The sequence below is a fragment of the Cervus elaphus genome, chromosome 10 (genome assembly GCF_910594005.1).
Source record: "Cervus elaphus chromosome 10, mCerEla1.1, whole genome shotgun sequence".
NCBI classification, from domain to species: domain Eukaryota; kingdom Metazoa; phylum Chordata; class Mammalia; order Artiodactyla; family Cervidae; genus Cervus; species Cervus elaphus.
This window is the reverse complement of record NC_057824.1, coordinates 52,581,637-52,598,200: the sequence shown is the minus strand read 5'-3', so window position 1 is coordinate 52,598,200 and position 16,564 is coordinate 52,581,637. Positions and strand designations below refer to the sequence as shown.

The following is a 16,564-nucleotide window of genomic DNA, read 5'->3' as shown; positions in this document are numbered from 1 at the left end:
TGACAGGGGTCTTGTGGTCATGGAAGTAACCCTCACCAGTTAGAGACATGGACTGAAAGAGCAACATCACCGGGGGTTTGCCTTCAACCGTCCACAGAGAAAAAGCAACGCGATGAAGCAAGTGTGGCAAGTCGTCCGTTCATTAGTAAATTTTAGGTAGGCTATGGGGTCCATCGTAACTATTCTCTCTACTTTTTGAATGGACGTTTTCATGATAGGAGGAATGGAATGTTTGCAAGCTCTCAAGCATTTCCTCTCCCTCCGCAGTGGTACTCATCACTGAAAGAAACGGTAACTTTACAGACGGCAACCTGTAAAAGCTGAACCAAGGGTCAAGGTCGTGTATGTGTGTGCTCAGGCGCAAGGGTCAAGGTTAAAACACCACAAGGACAGGACGGGCATCCTGCTGCTGGGAAGTGGTCACTGAACCACTGATGTGGCCACTGGGAAAGTCTGTGGGCCTCTCATTAAATAATACTGCACCAGGGACTTCCTGGCAGTTCAGTGGTTAAGACTTCACCTTCCAAGGCAGGGGCTGTGGGTTTGATCCCTGGTGGGGGAGCTAAGATCCTACATGCCTCTCGGCCAAAAAACCAAGACAGAAAAAAACTGAAGCAACACTGTAACAAATTCAACACAGATTTTTTTGAATGATCCACATTAGAAAAAGAAATCTTTTAAAAATAAACAAATAATACTGCATGAACGCCAACGTTCCTTTTTTTCCTGTTTCTGCTCACGTTTAATAAACGACCTGCATATGTCACCATTTTCAGCTGAGTTTTATTTTTCATAAACTTTCTAATTGTGGTAAGATACAGCATAAAACTCACCATTTTAACCATTTTGAAGGGTGTCCTTTTGCGGCATAAGCACTTCATATTGCTATGCGAACATCACAGCATTCCACCTCCAGAACCCTTCCATCTTCCCAAACTAAGGTTCTGACTCTGCATGAAACACTAACTCCCCTCCCACCCCCAGCGCGTGGCGCCCAGTCTTCTACTTTCTGTGTCCATGATACTGATGACTCTAAGGACGTCGTGCAAGTGGAATCACACAGGGGGTGTCTTTTTGTTTGTTAGCTTCTTAGCAGAAGGCAACAACAGCATTCTGCTTATTACGTTTAGTAGCAGAATGTCCTCAAGGTTTATTCATGGTACAGCCTGTACCAGAATGCCCTTCCTTTTCAAGGCTAGGTTTCATTTTTTAAATCTCATTTCATGACAGTGCCCTGGGACTGAACAAATACATACTGCAGGCTTTGGGGCCAAGGGGGATGTCAACAAGGAACCCTCCAGTCGAGTATCCCTTCTCAGAGAGCTCCAGCAGCCCTGGACCCTTGGGGATCCCAAGAAGCCCCCCACCTTTCACCAGCGACAGTCCAAAAATGGGCGTGAAATCCAAGCCAGGACAAGAAGGCTCAGTTCCAGGGCCGTGGTGCTCCTGGAGGAGTCTGCAGGACACTCTCCACCCGTAAGGGCTGTGGGCAGTCAAGAGAACGGGGACGCCAGCGGAAACAGACCCCCGAGTCAGACAGAGGCAGCCCGGGCCTCTTGGAGACTCTGGATCCAGCTGGACCTGAACCGACAAGCTATTCGTTTCTGAAGATCAACCTGCTGCCCTTCTTTTCCCTCCTCCTCTTTCTGCTTCCTCCTCCCTCCTTCCTCGCCCTCTGCCACTTTCTCTCTCTCTTCTTTAAGCCAGTTCAAACGGAGACTTCTCTTACTTGTAACTGAAGGGCCCAAAGTCACCCTCAAACCCCTCCTCACCCAGGGACTCAAGCAGAAACCACACCTACATTTCCAGCATATGTATCAATATCCTAACTATGCATGTGTTCACATGCTATGAGCAGACCCCTAAACTATGAGCTTCGGAAGGGGAGGCGGCAAGCTTTGCACAGGGTTCATTTTTCTGCCCCAGCCTTGGTCCTCAAACAAGGTTTTCAGGTGAGTCAGTGAACCAACTGTGGGTGCCCAACCAGTGGACGAGTCAGTCACGCCCACCACACGCCAGACCGTGCTGGCCCCTCACGGGACAAAACGGGGGGTCTGAATAGCCCCCAACCCACCCCTGCTCCAAGGAGCTTGCGGTCTGGCTGGGGAATGGTGACCAAGGACACAAGAGCTGCCATGCTGTCCCCTGCCTGAGACGAGGGCTTGGGAGAAACCTGGAGTGGGGGGGGTGGGGGGCTGCGTCTGGATGAACCTGAGGGGCGAGTCTGCACTGCCGCTGCCGCGGGGTCTCCGGACAACTGTCACTTCCCAGGACCCCCTGCACATCTGTCAGCTCAGGTCTGCAGTCCAGGCAGAGGGCGCTGAGCGGAGACCTGCTGGTGCTGAAAGGACAGCTCCCTGGGGCGCCCGGCTCCGCAGCAAGCACCCCGTCCCTGCAGAACCAGTCCTAACGGGCACCCCCTGAATGCAGGTTTACGTACATTTCCTCCAAACAGTCCTACGAGGGAAGCATCATTAGGTCCATTTTAATTCCAATGCACCCTGCACCTCACATCCTTGTCTGGCCAGTCACCCCCTGAAATCCCATCTCATAGTCATCCGTCTGTTGTCTGTTTCTCACACCAGGACGTGAGCTCCATGAGGTCAGGGAGCTTGTCTTGGTCAGCCCTGTGTCCCCAGCAACCGGGACAGCGCCCGGCACCTCGCCACATGCGGCGATTATTGCTGAATTCATGAACAAACGAAACACAGATGCAGCTGTGTGGAGCAGCCATGTGTCCACGTCGACGGCGGGAAATGTGTTCCTGGCTGCCCTCCCCGTGGTCAGCCAACACACTCGGCACAGATCCACCCTCGAGCCCCTCTCTCTCCTGCCCCACCCCCACCTAAAGACTTCAACCCCAGCAGTAATTATTAAAATCGGAGGGACTTCCCTGGTGGTCCAGTGGTTAAGACTCTGCACGTCTAATGCAGGGGGCACAGGTTCGATCCCTGGTCGGGGAACTAAGATCCCACATGCTGCACAGATGATAGATAGATAGATTAAAAAAACAGCCCCAGAATCCCCAGGGCTTCCGCCTTCTGGGTGGTCATATCTGCTCACATGGCAGAGACTCAGGGGCATCCCGACAACCCGTCAAGATGCCCTCGCGCCCCGGATGACTCCTTCAGCTGGGCATTCTGGGAGGAGGGGGAACTTCACCATCGGGTGGAAGAAGGGAGCCCCAGGACAGAGCCCCCCACCCAGGCCTGAGGATCACAGCTTTGCAGCTCAGGTTCCCTGAAAAGCGGGACCTGAGGGTGCAAGGACCCGGTCCCAAGAGGAGTCACTCCTGGAGTGACCCTAATGATTCTGCTTCATTCAGGGTTATTCACTGTCCAGTGTGCGGCCAAGGGGCACAGCCCGCCTGCTGGTAAGTGTATGCGCCCGGCCCACACCTCATGCAGTGATGGAGGACCTGAGTCCCGGGGAAGCTAAGTGACCAGCCCGAGAGCCCCCAGTGGGGGAGCAACGGGACCAAGACGGACGACACCCACGAGAGCACTCACTGCACGCGGGACTCGGGCCGAGCACCGGCCAGGGTCGGCACTCAGTCTTCCAGACCTCTCACAACGGGGCTCGACTATTCTGTCCATTTTACAGATGAGGAAACCGATGTTCAGAGACTCAGTCAACCCCGTAAGTTTAGCACCACTATTATTCCCCATCTCTCAGAAGAGGAAACCAAGGCACACAGAGGCCAGGTAAACAAGCCCAAGATCACACAGCCATTCACTGGCGGGGCCCCCGAGGCACACGCAGGGGGTCTGACGCCAGAAGGCACCACGGAGAAACCCTACTTTCCATTTCTCAAGTACACTAAGTCCCAAGTTGCAAGCTTCCAAAGATGCGAACGTCTACTACCCAGACATCACTGGATCTTTTTTTTTTTCCAAGAGGGTAGCTAAGACTTGACTCCAGCAAGGAACCAGAGCTGTGCCATCAGCGTCAGCTGTGCGGGAGCCCCACGTCTGTGCCCCACGTCTGTGCCCCACGTCTGAGCCCCACGTCTGAGCCTCACGTCTGAGCCCCATATCTGAGCCCCACGTCTGAGCCCCACGTCTGAGCCCCACGTCTCCCACCGCTGGTGACCCTTCCGCTCTACCACCTCTCACCCCCTCTCCCTTCCCCGGTCACTAACCCTTCTTGCCTGGTGACCCGACGCCCGCCCCTGTACGCCAGCCGTTGTACTGGACTACTGGACTTTTCAAGGTACTGTTCTATAACATTTAAAACGTTTTCTTTTGTGTGTGTGTTTATGTATCATCTGTGTGGGAAGTATTATAAACCTACTACAGTACAGTACCGTGTTAGTTGGGTACCTAGGCTAACTTTGTCGGACTTACAAGCAAACTGGACTCACGAATGTGTTCTTGGAACGGACCTCAATCCATTGGGGACTTGCTGCATTTACCATGTGCCGTTCACTCCCAGGTAGAGAGAGGACACACTGACACTCTCTACCACCCCCAAGCTTGTGGGGAGACGGCCAAGGGAGCAAGTCAAATACACAACAGGATGGAGGCTGCAAGCAGCAGAGGTGGAGCGCTGAGGTTCCGAGAAAGCGGGAACTATGAGGAGGAGGCAGGGAGGACCCACAGAGTCCAGGGTGAGGGAGGGAGACGGGGAGAAAGTGGAGAACGGGGCGAACCCCCAGAGAGTCGCTAAGGCCTCTGTGGGGCACCTGGCCTCCAGCTCCAGGCCCCACGGAGCCCTAAATGCACCAAAGTCTGCAACGAGCTCGGATGCTCTGCTTTTTAAGAAGTGACTTCACTTAGTCAAGGATTCCCTGATGGCTCAGACGGTAAAGAATCTGCCTGCAACCCCGGAGGCCCAGGTTCGATCCCTGAGCTGGGAAGCGCCCCTGGAGAAGGGAATGGCAACGCACGCCAGTATTCTTGTCTGGAGAATCCCACGGACAGAGGAGCCTGGCGGGCTGTAGTCCACGGGGTCACAAAGAGCTGGACACGACTGAGCGACCAACACTTTCACTTTCTTCCATTTTCACTTAGTCACGGTGAGCCACTGTCCACAGTGACACCATGAGCTAAGCCAGCACTCTGGGGTCACTCCAGTGGCCCTCCCACTCACCTGGCTAGGGGTCCCCAGAACCCCTCAGGGAGCGGGCTGCAGGGGTCTGGGCCTCAGCCGGGAGCTCTGGCGGTCTGGGGATCCCTGGAAGGAGGGCTGGGTTCCCCGCAGGGAGGGCTTGGCAAAAGCTCAGACTTGAGGTGAGACGGAGCTGGGGTTAGCGCTGGCCGCCCCTCTCCCTGGCCACCGGCCCAGCCTCCCTGGCACCTCACCTGTAACTTGGGGCCAAGGACACTGAGCTGGCAGGGTCCGGGATGGCTAACAATCAATGCATGCAGTATTGGAAGCAGAGCCTGGAACATACAAAACACTTGGGAAATGGTGCGTGTCTTTACTGTGGCAGCAATTAACATGAAAAAAAAAACAAACAAACAGTGGCAGAGAAGCAGTCTGGGACACTGGGAATGAATCTACCCAAATCTCGAGCCACATTTTTTTTTTTTTGGCTGTGCTGGGTCTTGGCTGTTGCACAGGCTTTCTCTAGTTTCTGCAAGCAGGGGCTACTCTCGGTTGCGATCCGCGGGCTCCTCACTGGGGTGGCTTCCCTTGTCTCGCGGAGCACGGGCTCTAGCGCTCACGGGCTCAGTAGTTGCGGTTCCCGTACTCGAGAGCACAGGCTCAGCAGTTTTGATGCACGGGCTTAGCTGCTCTGCGGCCGGGGGATCTTCCCAGACCAGGGGTCGAATCCATGTCTCCTGCACTGGCGGGTGGAGTCTTAACCACGAGCCGCCAGGGAAGCCCTCGAGCCACACTTCTTGCACCTGCCTGGCCGTGCCCCTGGCCTGCTTCTCTGCTGGCCAAGCGTGCTGGGCTGAGAAACCCGAGGCTCCCTCCGCTCAGTGGGAAGGATGATTTTGAATTCCACGATCAATTAGTGATGTCTACCCTGGGCACAAGGGAAGGACGGCAGTAAGGGCGCTACTGTCCTACTCTAACAACCCTATTAGGATGTGAGAGCTGGACCATAAAAAAGGCTGAGTGCCGAAGAATCGATGCTTTCGAATTGTGGTGCCGGAGAAGACTCTGGAGTGTCCCTTGGGCTGCAAGGAGATCCAATCAGTCCATCCTAAAGGAAATCAGTCCTAAATATTCACTGGAAGGACTGATGCTGAAGCTGAAACTCCAATACTTTGGCCACCTGATGCAAAGAGCTGACTCACTGGAAAAGACCCTGATGCTGGGAAAGGTTGAAGGCGGGAGGAGAAGGGGACGACAGAGGATGAGATGGTTGGGTGGCATCACCAACTCGATGGACACAAACTTGAGCAAACTCCTGGAGATGGAGGACATGAAGCCTTGGCGTGCTGTAGACCATAGCGTTGCAGAGTCAGACACGACTCAGAGACTGAACAACAACAATAATCCTATAGAGCTGTGTTCAGGCGGCGCCACCCTTAAACGAGAGGGCCTCTGTCCCTAACCCCGTCCTTTAGATCTGTTGCTTCTCCAACTTTCATGCACACCTGATCACTGAAGCAGCTTATGACAATGAAGATTCTGATTCCACAGGCCGCGAGTGGATTTCTAATGGGTGCTAGCTGACGCCAAGGCAACGGATCTCTGGAGTGTGCTGCAGATCAGGGTTTAGGGGGCCCTGCTCACACAAACACAGGCTGCTCTGTTAACAAGACTTCGAGCACCTTGGTCACGGGGGAAAAAGCACTCGTTGTCAGCAGTGTGAGTTGTGACTCCGGACGACCATTTTATGAACAATACAGGCAGGCCCCAGACAAGTACTTCGTCACATCTCCTGTCCTGTGTCCCTAGAACAAAACATGGGTACAGATCCATACAATGGAATGTCATTCAGCCTTAAAAAGGAAGATACTACAATGAGATACCACCTCACACCAGTCAGAACTGCTATCATAAAAGAGTCTGCAAATGACAAGGACGTCCCTGGTGGTCGAGTGGCTAAGACTCCGAGCTCCCAATGCAGGGGGCCCGGGTTTGATCCCTGGTCAGGGAACTAGATCCCACAGGCCTCAACTAAGACCCAGCACAGCCAAATAAATAAAATAAACATTTTCTCAATGGCTGAAATGGCAAACTTTACATTATGCATATTTTACCACAATTTAAAACAAAAACCGATCACATCCAAATGCCATGGAGCTTTGTGGATGATGCCATGTGTGGCACTGGGAACAAGAAGAATGTGAGCAGCAGAAAGATCTGGGTAAGAGAAAAGCAAAGTCCAGTTGGCCCTCCCCATCAGAGGTTACACATCTCAGGGATCCACCAACCGCAGGCGGAAACCACTAGTGACCTGCAGCTGGTTCAGTCTACAGATGCGGAGCCCAAGGATACAGAGGGGCATCCGCGGACTCTGGGAGTCGAGGGAGTCCTGGAACTAACCCACCACCCAGGGTGGGTACTGAGGGAGGACCTCGATTCATCCTCGAAAGCCTTCCTCTCAAGGCAGCAATCTCCAGCATCCAGTTTGTCTCTCTTCCCCTTTCAGTTCCAGGTTTCAAAGACACTCGTGAATTGCCCTGGAATCCCCAGTCGGTGCACGTGGCCGCTGAAGGACACATGAAATATGAATGCATTCGTATCACGCCTGAACTTCTACATGTGTGGGACTTGCATGCAAGGCAGCTTGCATGAGACAGAAGTCCTAGTCTTTTTTTTAACGGAAGTATAGTCGATTTACAACGTTGTGCCAATCTCCGCCGCACAGCCAAGTGATTTGGTTTTACACATAATAATATACACATTATTTTTTAATACTCCTCTCTGGACTCCCCTGGCGGTCCAGTGGTTAAGAATCCACCTGCCAAGGCAGGGGACACAGGTTCGACCCTGGTCTGTGACGCTTGCTGCCACGTCCCATGGGGCAACTAAGCCCGTGGGCCACAAGTACTGAGTCTGAGCTCCAGAGCCGTGAGAAGCCCTCGAACCGCAACTAGAGAAGCCCCTGCTCGCCGCAAATACAGAAAGCCCACACACAGCAAGGAAGACTCAGCACTGCCAAAATACATAAATATTCTTTTCCATGATGGCTTAGGGGCTTCCCCGGTAGCTCAGCTGGTAAAGAATCTGCCTGCAGTGCGGGAGACCCCAGTTTGATCCCTGGGTTGGGAAGATCCCCTGGAGAAGGCAAAGGCTACCCCACTCCAGTATTCTGGCCTGGAGAATTCCATGGACTGTATAGTCCATGGGGTCACAAAGAGTCAGACACAACTGAGCGACTTTCACTCTCACATTCATATGATGGTTTATCCCTGGACCCTGGATAGTCTCCTGTGCTCCACAATAGGACCTTTTCATCCATTCTCTACATGATAGTTTGCGTCTACCAACTCCAAATTCTCAGTCCACCCCTCTCCTTCCTCCTCCCCTTGGCAACCATAAGCCCAATCTCTATCTATTCCTTACACTGGCAACGAGCTGGACATTGGACTTGAGGCGTGAGCAGTTTCATTTTCATAAGATGGGTTTCAATTATATTTTCCAAAAACTCAAATAAAATATCTCAGCTTTAACTTAAATACTGTTTGACTTTAAAATGTTATACTCATCCATCTTAATTGAATTTTGCCTTTTCAATTTAATAGGAATTTTTGAATACTTTAGAATTAAGAATCATATAAACTTTTTCAGTTTCTGACATTTGCTTTAATTTACATTTGTTGAGTCTTTTAATTACATTTTCCACTTGAACCTTTTAGGCCAGTGCTCTCCCGGAGGAATTTCTGCAGTGATGGAAATGTTAAATGTCTGTGCTGTCCCGTAGAGCGGCTGCTGGCCCCTTGTGACTATGGAGCCTGTCCATCCACCCAGACACCTGCTGAAGTCAGAGAAAGCTTTGCCAAGATGGAAGGGTTTTTCTGACAGCCCCTCGGTCTTCAGAAACTTGCTTCGTACAAACTGCCTCAAAGCTTCTCTGGAAAGAGACACCCTGGATCAGAGTAACCACGACATAAATAACCACTCTCCGGAGCACCAACTGTAAACCAGTACCTCACCAGCTGCTTCGCGTACCTCATCTTAATCACCTTAAGGACCGCCAAGGTTTAGGAAACCTGTGACCTCCAGAATTCAGAGTCCCGGCTGGAGCAGGACTAAGTAGCTTTGAAGTGACTTCAGGCAGCAAGACGGGACTAAACCTACAGAAGTCCTCCCACGGCCACCTCATGCGTCCCCGCCCCCACCTGTCAACCTCACTTACAAAGGGGAAAGCGGGGCTCAGGGGAAAGCCCCCTGCCCGTGAGAAGGAGCAGAGAAGAGGACAGGGTCACAGCACCAGCCCCTGGCTCCTCCTCCTCCCCCAGGACGCTGCCGTGGAAAGAGTGAGAACCCAGCTCTGACCTCAGGAGCAACTCCAAACACCACGGCAGGACCTGCGCTGTGAAGGGGTGGGGGTCCCCAGCCTGGCAATCGGCGATCCTCACATGGACCTGGTGACCAGGGCAACACCCTGAATGTACAAAAGATCGAGGGTGCGCTGCAGAGACGCTCCCGCAGCGTGACTGCACAGAAGCAGAACCCAGAAAACAACCTGAGTGTCCAACAGAGGGAAATAATAAAATAAAGCAGGGTGTGATGGTGAGCTGGGACATGACGAAAAAGCCCATGGCGAACTGCAGCTGCAAGCAATTATGAAAGACGAAGCAGAAAGGAGTATAGCAAGTCAATTTTTAAATATCAGCATACGGTGCTAGCTGTAGGGTATCTATAGAAAAAAAGACCAGAAGAAAAATCAACACATTTAAAAGGGATGATCTCGGGATCATGGGATTGAGGGTCTGCTGCTTTCATTTTCATACCTACTTCCCAGGATTTAAAAACTTTTCTCCAAGGAGCATGAGCTACATCTATAACCACACTGCTATTTTATAATGACCCCCACCCCTGTTTAAGGTCACACTGCATTGAGCGAAAAAGGGCACTGGTGTTGGCACAGCTTGATTCAATCATCTAAAGTCACACAGCCAGGATCCAAGCAACAGATTGTGACTGGTGACTACTCAGGTGCCAGGTGTTGCTCTGGGCACAGACAGACAGATGGGACTTCACTCCCGTCTCCCTGCAGTGAGGTGTGGCCTCATGGGGCTCGCCCAGGAAATGTGAGACCTAGTTGCCTTCCAGGACACATAGAACCAAATTTATTTTTCTTCTCAAGACCCTGGACTTCCCTGGTAGTCCCACAATTAAGAGTCCACCTGCCAATGCAGGGGTCACAGGTTCGAACCCTGGTCTGGGACGATCTCACAAGCTGTGGAGCAACTAAGCCCAAGCACCACAATTACTGAGCCCTAGAACCCATGCTCAGCAACCAGAGCAGCCGTCACGACGAGAGGCCCATACAGAAAAACTAGAGAGAAGCCCTCGCTCGGCAACGAAGACCAGCGCAGCCAAAAACAAGTAAATATTTTTAAAACAGAATTACAAAGACCCAGAAGCACCCTGTGTATCTTTCCCTCCCTCCCTTAGAGGTGACCGCTAACCTGATCTTGTAATCATCACTTTCTCACTTTTTGCATACCTTTCTCTGCATTCCTAAACCACACAGCTGGTTTGAGGAGTTTCAAGTGTTGCATGATTGGAGTCAAGCTTTCTTCCGTGTTTTGCTATCGTTCAACACATCCGTGCGATTTATCCATATACTCTCTGGAACTGGAGGTCGTTTTCATTGCAGGATTACTATTCCACTGTACAAGGACACCCAGTTCAATCAGCATGGACCTCTGGGTCCATGTCTCCAGGTCTTGCTTACCATGAACAATGCTGCTGAGAAGTTTCTGGGCCATCTTCCCCTGGTACCCAGGCGTGCAGAGTGTCTCTAGGGCAGACACCCAGAAGAGAATGGCCGTGCCCAGGTTCACGTGATAATTTCTGTTTTCCAAAGCAATTATAATGGTATTGTCAGGCTTCCAACATACTGAATACAAGCACGGCATCCCGAGGACTCTTGCTTTGCATTTCCTTGATCACAAACACAAGTGAGCAGCTTCTCACATGCTTACTGCTCATCTGCGCTCTCCTTTCCAGAAAGGACTCTCTTTTTACATTTTGCATTGGGTTGTCTTTTTGTTACTATAGTTCTTTACAGATTCTGGATATTAAACTTTTCTGGCTATGCTGTGTGGCTTGTGGGATTTTAGCTCCCCAAACAGGAATTGAACTTAGGCCACAACAGTGAAAGCATATAGTCTTACCCACTGGTGCTGGTGGTGGTTTTAGTCGCTAACACATGTTTGACTCTTTTGCGACCCCATGGACAGTGGCCTGCCAGGTTCCTCTGTCCATGGGATTTCCCAGGCAAGAATATTGGAATGTGTTGTCATTTCTTTCTCCAGGGGACCTTTCTGACGCAGGACCAAACCCAAGTCTCCTGTGTCTCCTGCACTGGCAAGTGGATTCTTTACCACTGAACCACCAGGGAAGCCCCTGAACCACTGGACCTCCATGGAATTCCTGATTCTGAGTATTAATTACTTGTTGGTTAAACGTGTTGCAAATAAGTCCTCCAAGTTTGTGGCTTGTCTTCTCTTGTTTTCTTGGCATTTTTTTTGTTTGTTTTTGGCAAATAAAAAAGTAAAATTTTCTATTGTAGTTGAGTTTATCCATCTTTTATAGTTTGTACATTTCTGTGCCTTCAGAAATCTTTGCCTAGCATGATGGCCAAAATATACTGTTTTAAGTTTTCAAAAAGTTTTCAATTTTTTAAATTTTACTTGTATTTTTTTTTCCATGCTTAAAGGCAAATGCATTCAGTTCCTTTCCATGCAGAACATATGGTACCGTATATGTTTGTTATCTCTTTTACAGATCAAGTTTGGGACAACCTTTGAGGGCCCACTCATCCTCCATAGAATGCCACCTTGCACCATGTTCTGGTCAGCACCTTACGTAGCGGAGAAAGGAATATTCTTGCTGACCTACAGTTTAGTCCAGGGGAAGTGTGCTAGAAAAGGTAATGTCTATCGTCTCTCTGGTTGTGGTCAAGCTCACAGCAGAGTCGTCGTTATCAAGGTGAACCAACAGATGCTTACAGAAGCCAATCAGATACACCATGGCAGGTAGGAAGCCACGGGAGAAGAGAAGGAGAGACATGCTGGTCTAGGGTGGAGTCAAGAGGCTGCTGGCTCGAAAAATCAGGAAAAATGGAAGTGAAGTCGTCCTCTTTAGGACGCCCTGCCCAGCAGAAAGCCTCCAAAATATCCACCAGTCGCTAGAACATTCTTCTTCACAAACGACACCAGCTCCTCTGCTTTGCTCTTGACCTGCGGCTTCCCTGGCGGCTCAGTCAGTAAAGTCCACCCGCAACATGGGAGACCTAGGTTCGATCCCTGGGTCAGGAAGATCCCCTAGCAAAGGAAATGGCAACCCACTCCAGTATTCTTGCCTGGAAAATTCCATAGCCTGGTGGGCTACAGTCCATGGGGTCACAAAGAGTCGGACACAATTAAGTGACTTTCTTTCTTCTTTCTTTCTGCTTAGGTATCCCAGTTGCTCTTGTGGATCTTCAGCTGCTCGTGGCTTTCTCCCCTGTCCTTCTCTACCCGCTGCCAGTCCAGTTTGATGGCCCCAGTATGGTTCACAAGCTGAAAAGGAAGAAACCCACCTCCCAAAGCTGTCGCAACCTTCCCACCTTCTGGAATATGAAACCCGCACACTACCCAGTTGTTGTTCCGCCGTCTCCGACTCTGCAACTCCCTGGACCGCAGCACGCCAGGCTTCCCAGTCACTCAAGTGATATCTCCAAGTAACGGCTGGGTAGCCACACTCTACATTTTTGGCTGAAGGTTCAGATTCCTGCCCAAACAGCATTTGCCACCATGGCTGCTTTTTAGCAAGTTCTGCAAGGTCCAGGGACTCAAAATTTTCCTCGGTTTCCTTGACTGGCTACCGCCATTCCGGCGAGCTCATCTCACGATGACACCCGCAGCGACTCTGAGAAGGTAGACGCGCGGTGGAGCGCAGGTGCGAGCTGGCTTGCGGCACGTGGGGTAGACATTTCCATTCCCACTGGGAGACGGAAAAGAGCAGGCAGGCCTGGGGCGTCCACTCCTCTTCCCCCCGCAGCCAAGTCCTATGTATGTATGTATGTGTGTGTGTGTGTGTGTGTATATGTATATGTATATGTGTATATATATATACACACACATATATATATATAGGCTGTAGTACATCATTGCAGCATGCAAACTTTTATTTCTGGCAGATGGCTAGTTCCCTGACCAGCAATGGAACCACCGTCCCCTGCATTGGGAATGCAGCGTCTCAGCCTTCAGGCCACCAGGGAAATCCTCCACTTGTTAATCTGTAATCCATCTAGAAATGCTTTTTCTGTAAAGTGTGAGGTAGGGCTCCAGTTTTCTTGTTTGCATCTGACTAACAGTCTCAGTACCATTTATTCACTAAACCATCCCTGCCCGATCAGCAATGCCACCTCCGTCAAAAGTCAAACGCCTTTATACGCATGAGTCTGTTTCTGGGCTCTCTATTCTGTTGCGTTGGTCAATTTGCCAAGCTCTGCACCCTGTCTTTAATTTCTATAGCTCTGCGATAAGTGTGTTTTGGATGTAGATAAGCCATTCAAGGACTTGAGGCTAGAACCTTAAAGATAAACTGGTCCAACCAGCGACTGAGAAACAGAGGCTCAGAGAGGGAAAGCATCTTTTGCAATGTCACACAGCATTTAACTAAGAACACTATTAAGAACTGGACGTTCATGTCCCCGCCTCCAAAAAAAATTCACATGTTGAAATTCAACCCCCCATGTGATGGCATTTGGAGGTAGAACCCTTGAGACATAATTAGACCATGAGGGTGGAGCTTTCATGAATGGAATTAGTGCCCTTATCTGAAGAGGCCAAAGAGCAGGCCCTGTGTCTTTCTAACACACGAAGAGATCAGTAGTCTGAAACTTGGAAGAGGGCCTTCACCAGACCCAGACCATGCTGGCACCATGACCTCAGACTTCCAGCCTCTAGAACTGTGAGGAATAACTTTCTGCTGTTTATTAGGCACCCAGTCTATGGTACTTTCTTATGGCAGCCTGAATGGATTAATACCCATATCTCACCCTGGAGGATAGTCTTAGCCTGTTCAATACAGCAATCACTGGACCATCTGTGGTTACTGAGCACTTGAAATATAGCTAGTTCAAATTGGGATGGGCTGTAAGTATAAAATACACCAGATTCTGAAGACTTATCGTTGGAAAAAAATGTAAAATACCTCATGAATAATTTGTTTATATTGATTACATATTGAATGTCCTTTAGATAGAAAGAGTTAACTAAAATATATTCTCATCATTAACTTCACGTGTTTCTTTTACCTTTTTATGACATTGAGTTGGGACATAAGCTACATGTTAAACTGAATGACCACTAGGAAATTTAAAACCACCTCTATGACTTGTACGATATCTCTACTGGAGAGAACTCGGTTATATTATTAAATTCACTCAATCACAAAGCCTTGATTATGGCCCTAATATGTGGACTGGATGGTAAAAAGGGCCGCACCAGGAGGAGAAGAACAGAAATAATCGATGCACTCCGTCTCCTCACTGGGCTCATCACCCAGAGAAGAGTCGTTCAGTCCCAGCATGAAAGAAAGGGCTCACGGTCCGGCCCTCAGCCCAGCTGGAGCCCTTCTCCAGTAACAGAGCGGGCAGCACCAGTGCCGAAATCTAGCGATCACTTACACCAACCCTCCTGTCCTACAGATTAACCAGCAGAGGTCCAGAGAGGTTGAGACACCTACCCAAGATCACACAGCAGGTGTGGGATAGAGCTCCTCCCCCGAGTGTCTGCATGTGTAGCCTCGGGTCCCAGGCATCCCCCTTCCCTTTGAGTGAACACTTCACCAACTTACATCTCACATGAGCGCACTGGACCCTTGAGAAAAGCCTAAGAAAGTCCGAGCGTCCACACCAGAGGAGCCCTCACAGGTCTGCGCAGCCAGCCCCTCCCACCCTCGCGCCAAGAGAAACTCCCAGGAATTCCCACTAGCATCCCCTTTCCAGCGGGACTCCCCACCTTTACGAAGGAGACACAACGCATCTCCCACCGGGGGAAACAGAGATGAGACTGAGGGGGAAAGGACCCACTCTCCCCGCCCCCAGCCCGGCCTCTGGGGCCAAGCTGTGCTCCCACTGACGGGAACTCGAGGAGACGTCGTGGGACCAGGGGCCCTCAACAACTGCCGGGAGACAATGAGCCCTGTTGTGCCAGAGCAAAAATGACGCCCACCAGCTCAACTCACCGCCCGCCCCTCCACCCCGGGGCGGGAGGCGTGGGTGGAGGGCAGGGGCAGGGCAGGGAAAGTGTCCTCTCCCAGAGCAGGCTCCCCCAGGGCAGGAGGCAGAAGGCAGGGCTGCACGCCCAGAGCGGCCTGATCTCCCCCGAGACCCCTGGGGCCAAGGGGCAACCCTAGAAAAGGGTTTTCATCCAGCTTGCAGGCAAGTCCACCCTCCCCAAATCTTAGAGCCATTTAGTGTTCCCTCCCCTCCCCCAGCCCCTTAGTTGGGAATCTGAGCCACAGGACCTTGGCTTCCACTCAGCAATCTGAAATCACCACTTCAGAAGAGGAAACGGAAGCTCAGGAGGGACCATGGATTTCATATTATGAAAAGGCCAAGACGCACAGGTCCTGGCGCTGAGCCTCAGTTTACCCACCTGAAAAGAGCACTTGCCCATTCGTCCTGCTTGCGGTGAGGGCGGTCAGGGGTGGTGAGGGGACAGGGCCGGTCGGGGGGACAGGGGTAGTCAAGGAGGACAGGGTGATCGGGGGACAGGGGCGGCTGGGGATAAGGGTCAGCGCGGGGACAGCGGTGGTCGGGGGGACGGGGCGGTACTGGCCAACGCCTTTCATCATTAACAAAAGCTCCAGGTAGCGACTGAGCCCGTGCAAAGAGCTTTCAAGGGATCGTCTCACTTAACCCTCGCGGGGGGCCCCCGGGGTGGGGACGCTCGTTATCCCTGCCTTGCAGACCTGGAAATCGAGGTTCCGAGAGGTGAAGCGACTGGCCCCAGGGCACCCCGCTAAGTGTGTCTGAGGCGCTGGGAACCCGAGCGCCTCCAGGGTCCAGAGCGCAGAGCTCACAAAGACCGCGACGTCTCGCGTCCGGGTTCTTCCGGCCCGGGGACAGGGTCCACTGGTCACCCCGAATTCTCGGGGCGGGGGGCGCGCTGGCCGTGCGGGGAGCCGGACCCGCGCCCCCGCGCCCGCGCGCCCCCGCCACTCACCTCGCGTACTTGGTCTTCTGGAAATCCAGGAGCCGCGGGGCGAACATCGCGGCGGTTCCATCGGCCTCCAGCCGGGGGCTCCGACCGCGGCAACTCGGAGAGGCCGCGGGGCGGGAGCAGCAGGTCGGCGGGCGCGGGGCGGGGGCGGCCGGGGGCGCGCGGAGCCGAGCTGGAGCGGAGCCGGGAGCCGCCGACGCCAAATCCCGAGCAGATGGTGGCGGGCGGGGCGGGGGGGCTCCGGGCCAATCGCCTGAGTCCCCGCG

The 16,564-nt window shown here is 52.0% G+C and overlaps 1 long non-coding RNA gene, 1 other non-coding gene and 1 pseudogene across 2 annotated transcripts in view; 1 reads left to right on the top strand and 2 right to left on the bottom strand.

Annotated features, from left to right (window-relative positions):
- The window catches only part of LOC122701934, a 29,131-nt gene extending 12,787 nt beyond the window's left edge, over positions 1 to 16,344 (bottom strand). Inside the window, exon 1 of the long non-coding RNA XR_006343150.1 lies at positions 16,302 to 16,344. This is a non-coding gene — a long non-coding RNA (uncharacterized LOC122701934). The remainder of the gene's footprint in view (positions 1 to 16,301) is intronic.
- On the top strand, positions 2,891 to 2,963 carry TRNAR-UCU. Its single transcript has one exon. It is a non-coding gene; the product is annotated as a tRNA-Arg (tRNA).
- LOC122701933 lies at positions 12,225 to 13,063 on the bottom strand (annotated as a pseudogene).
- Positions 16,345 to 16,564: the final 220 nt, after the last annotated feature.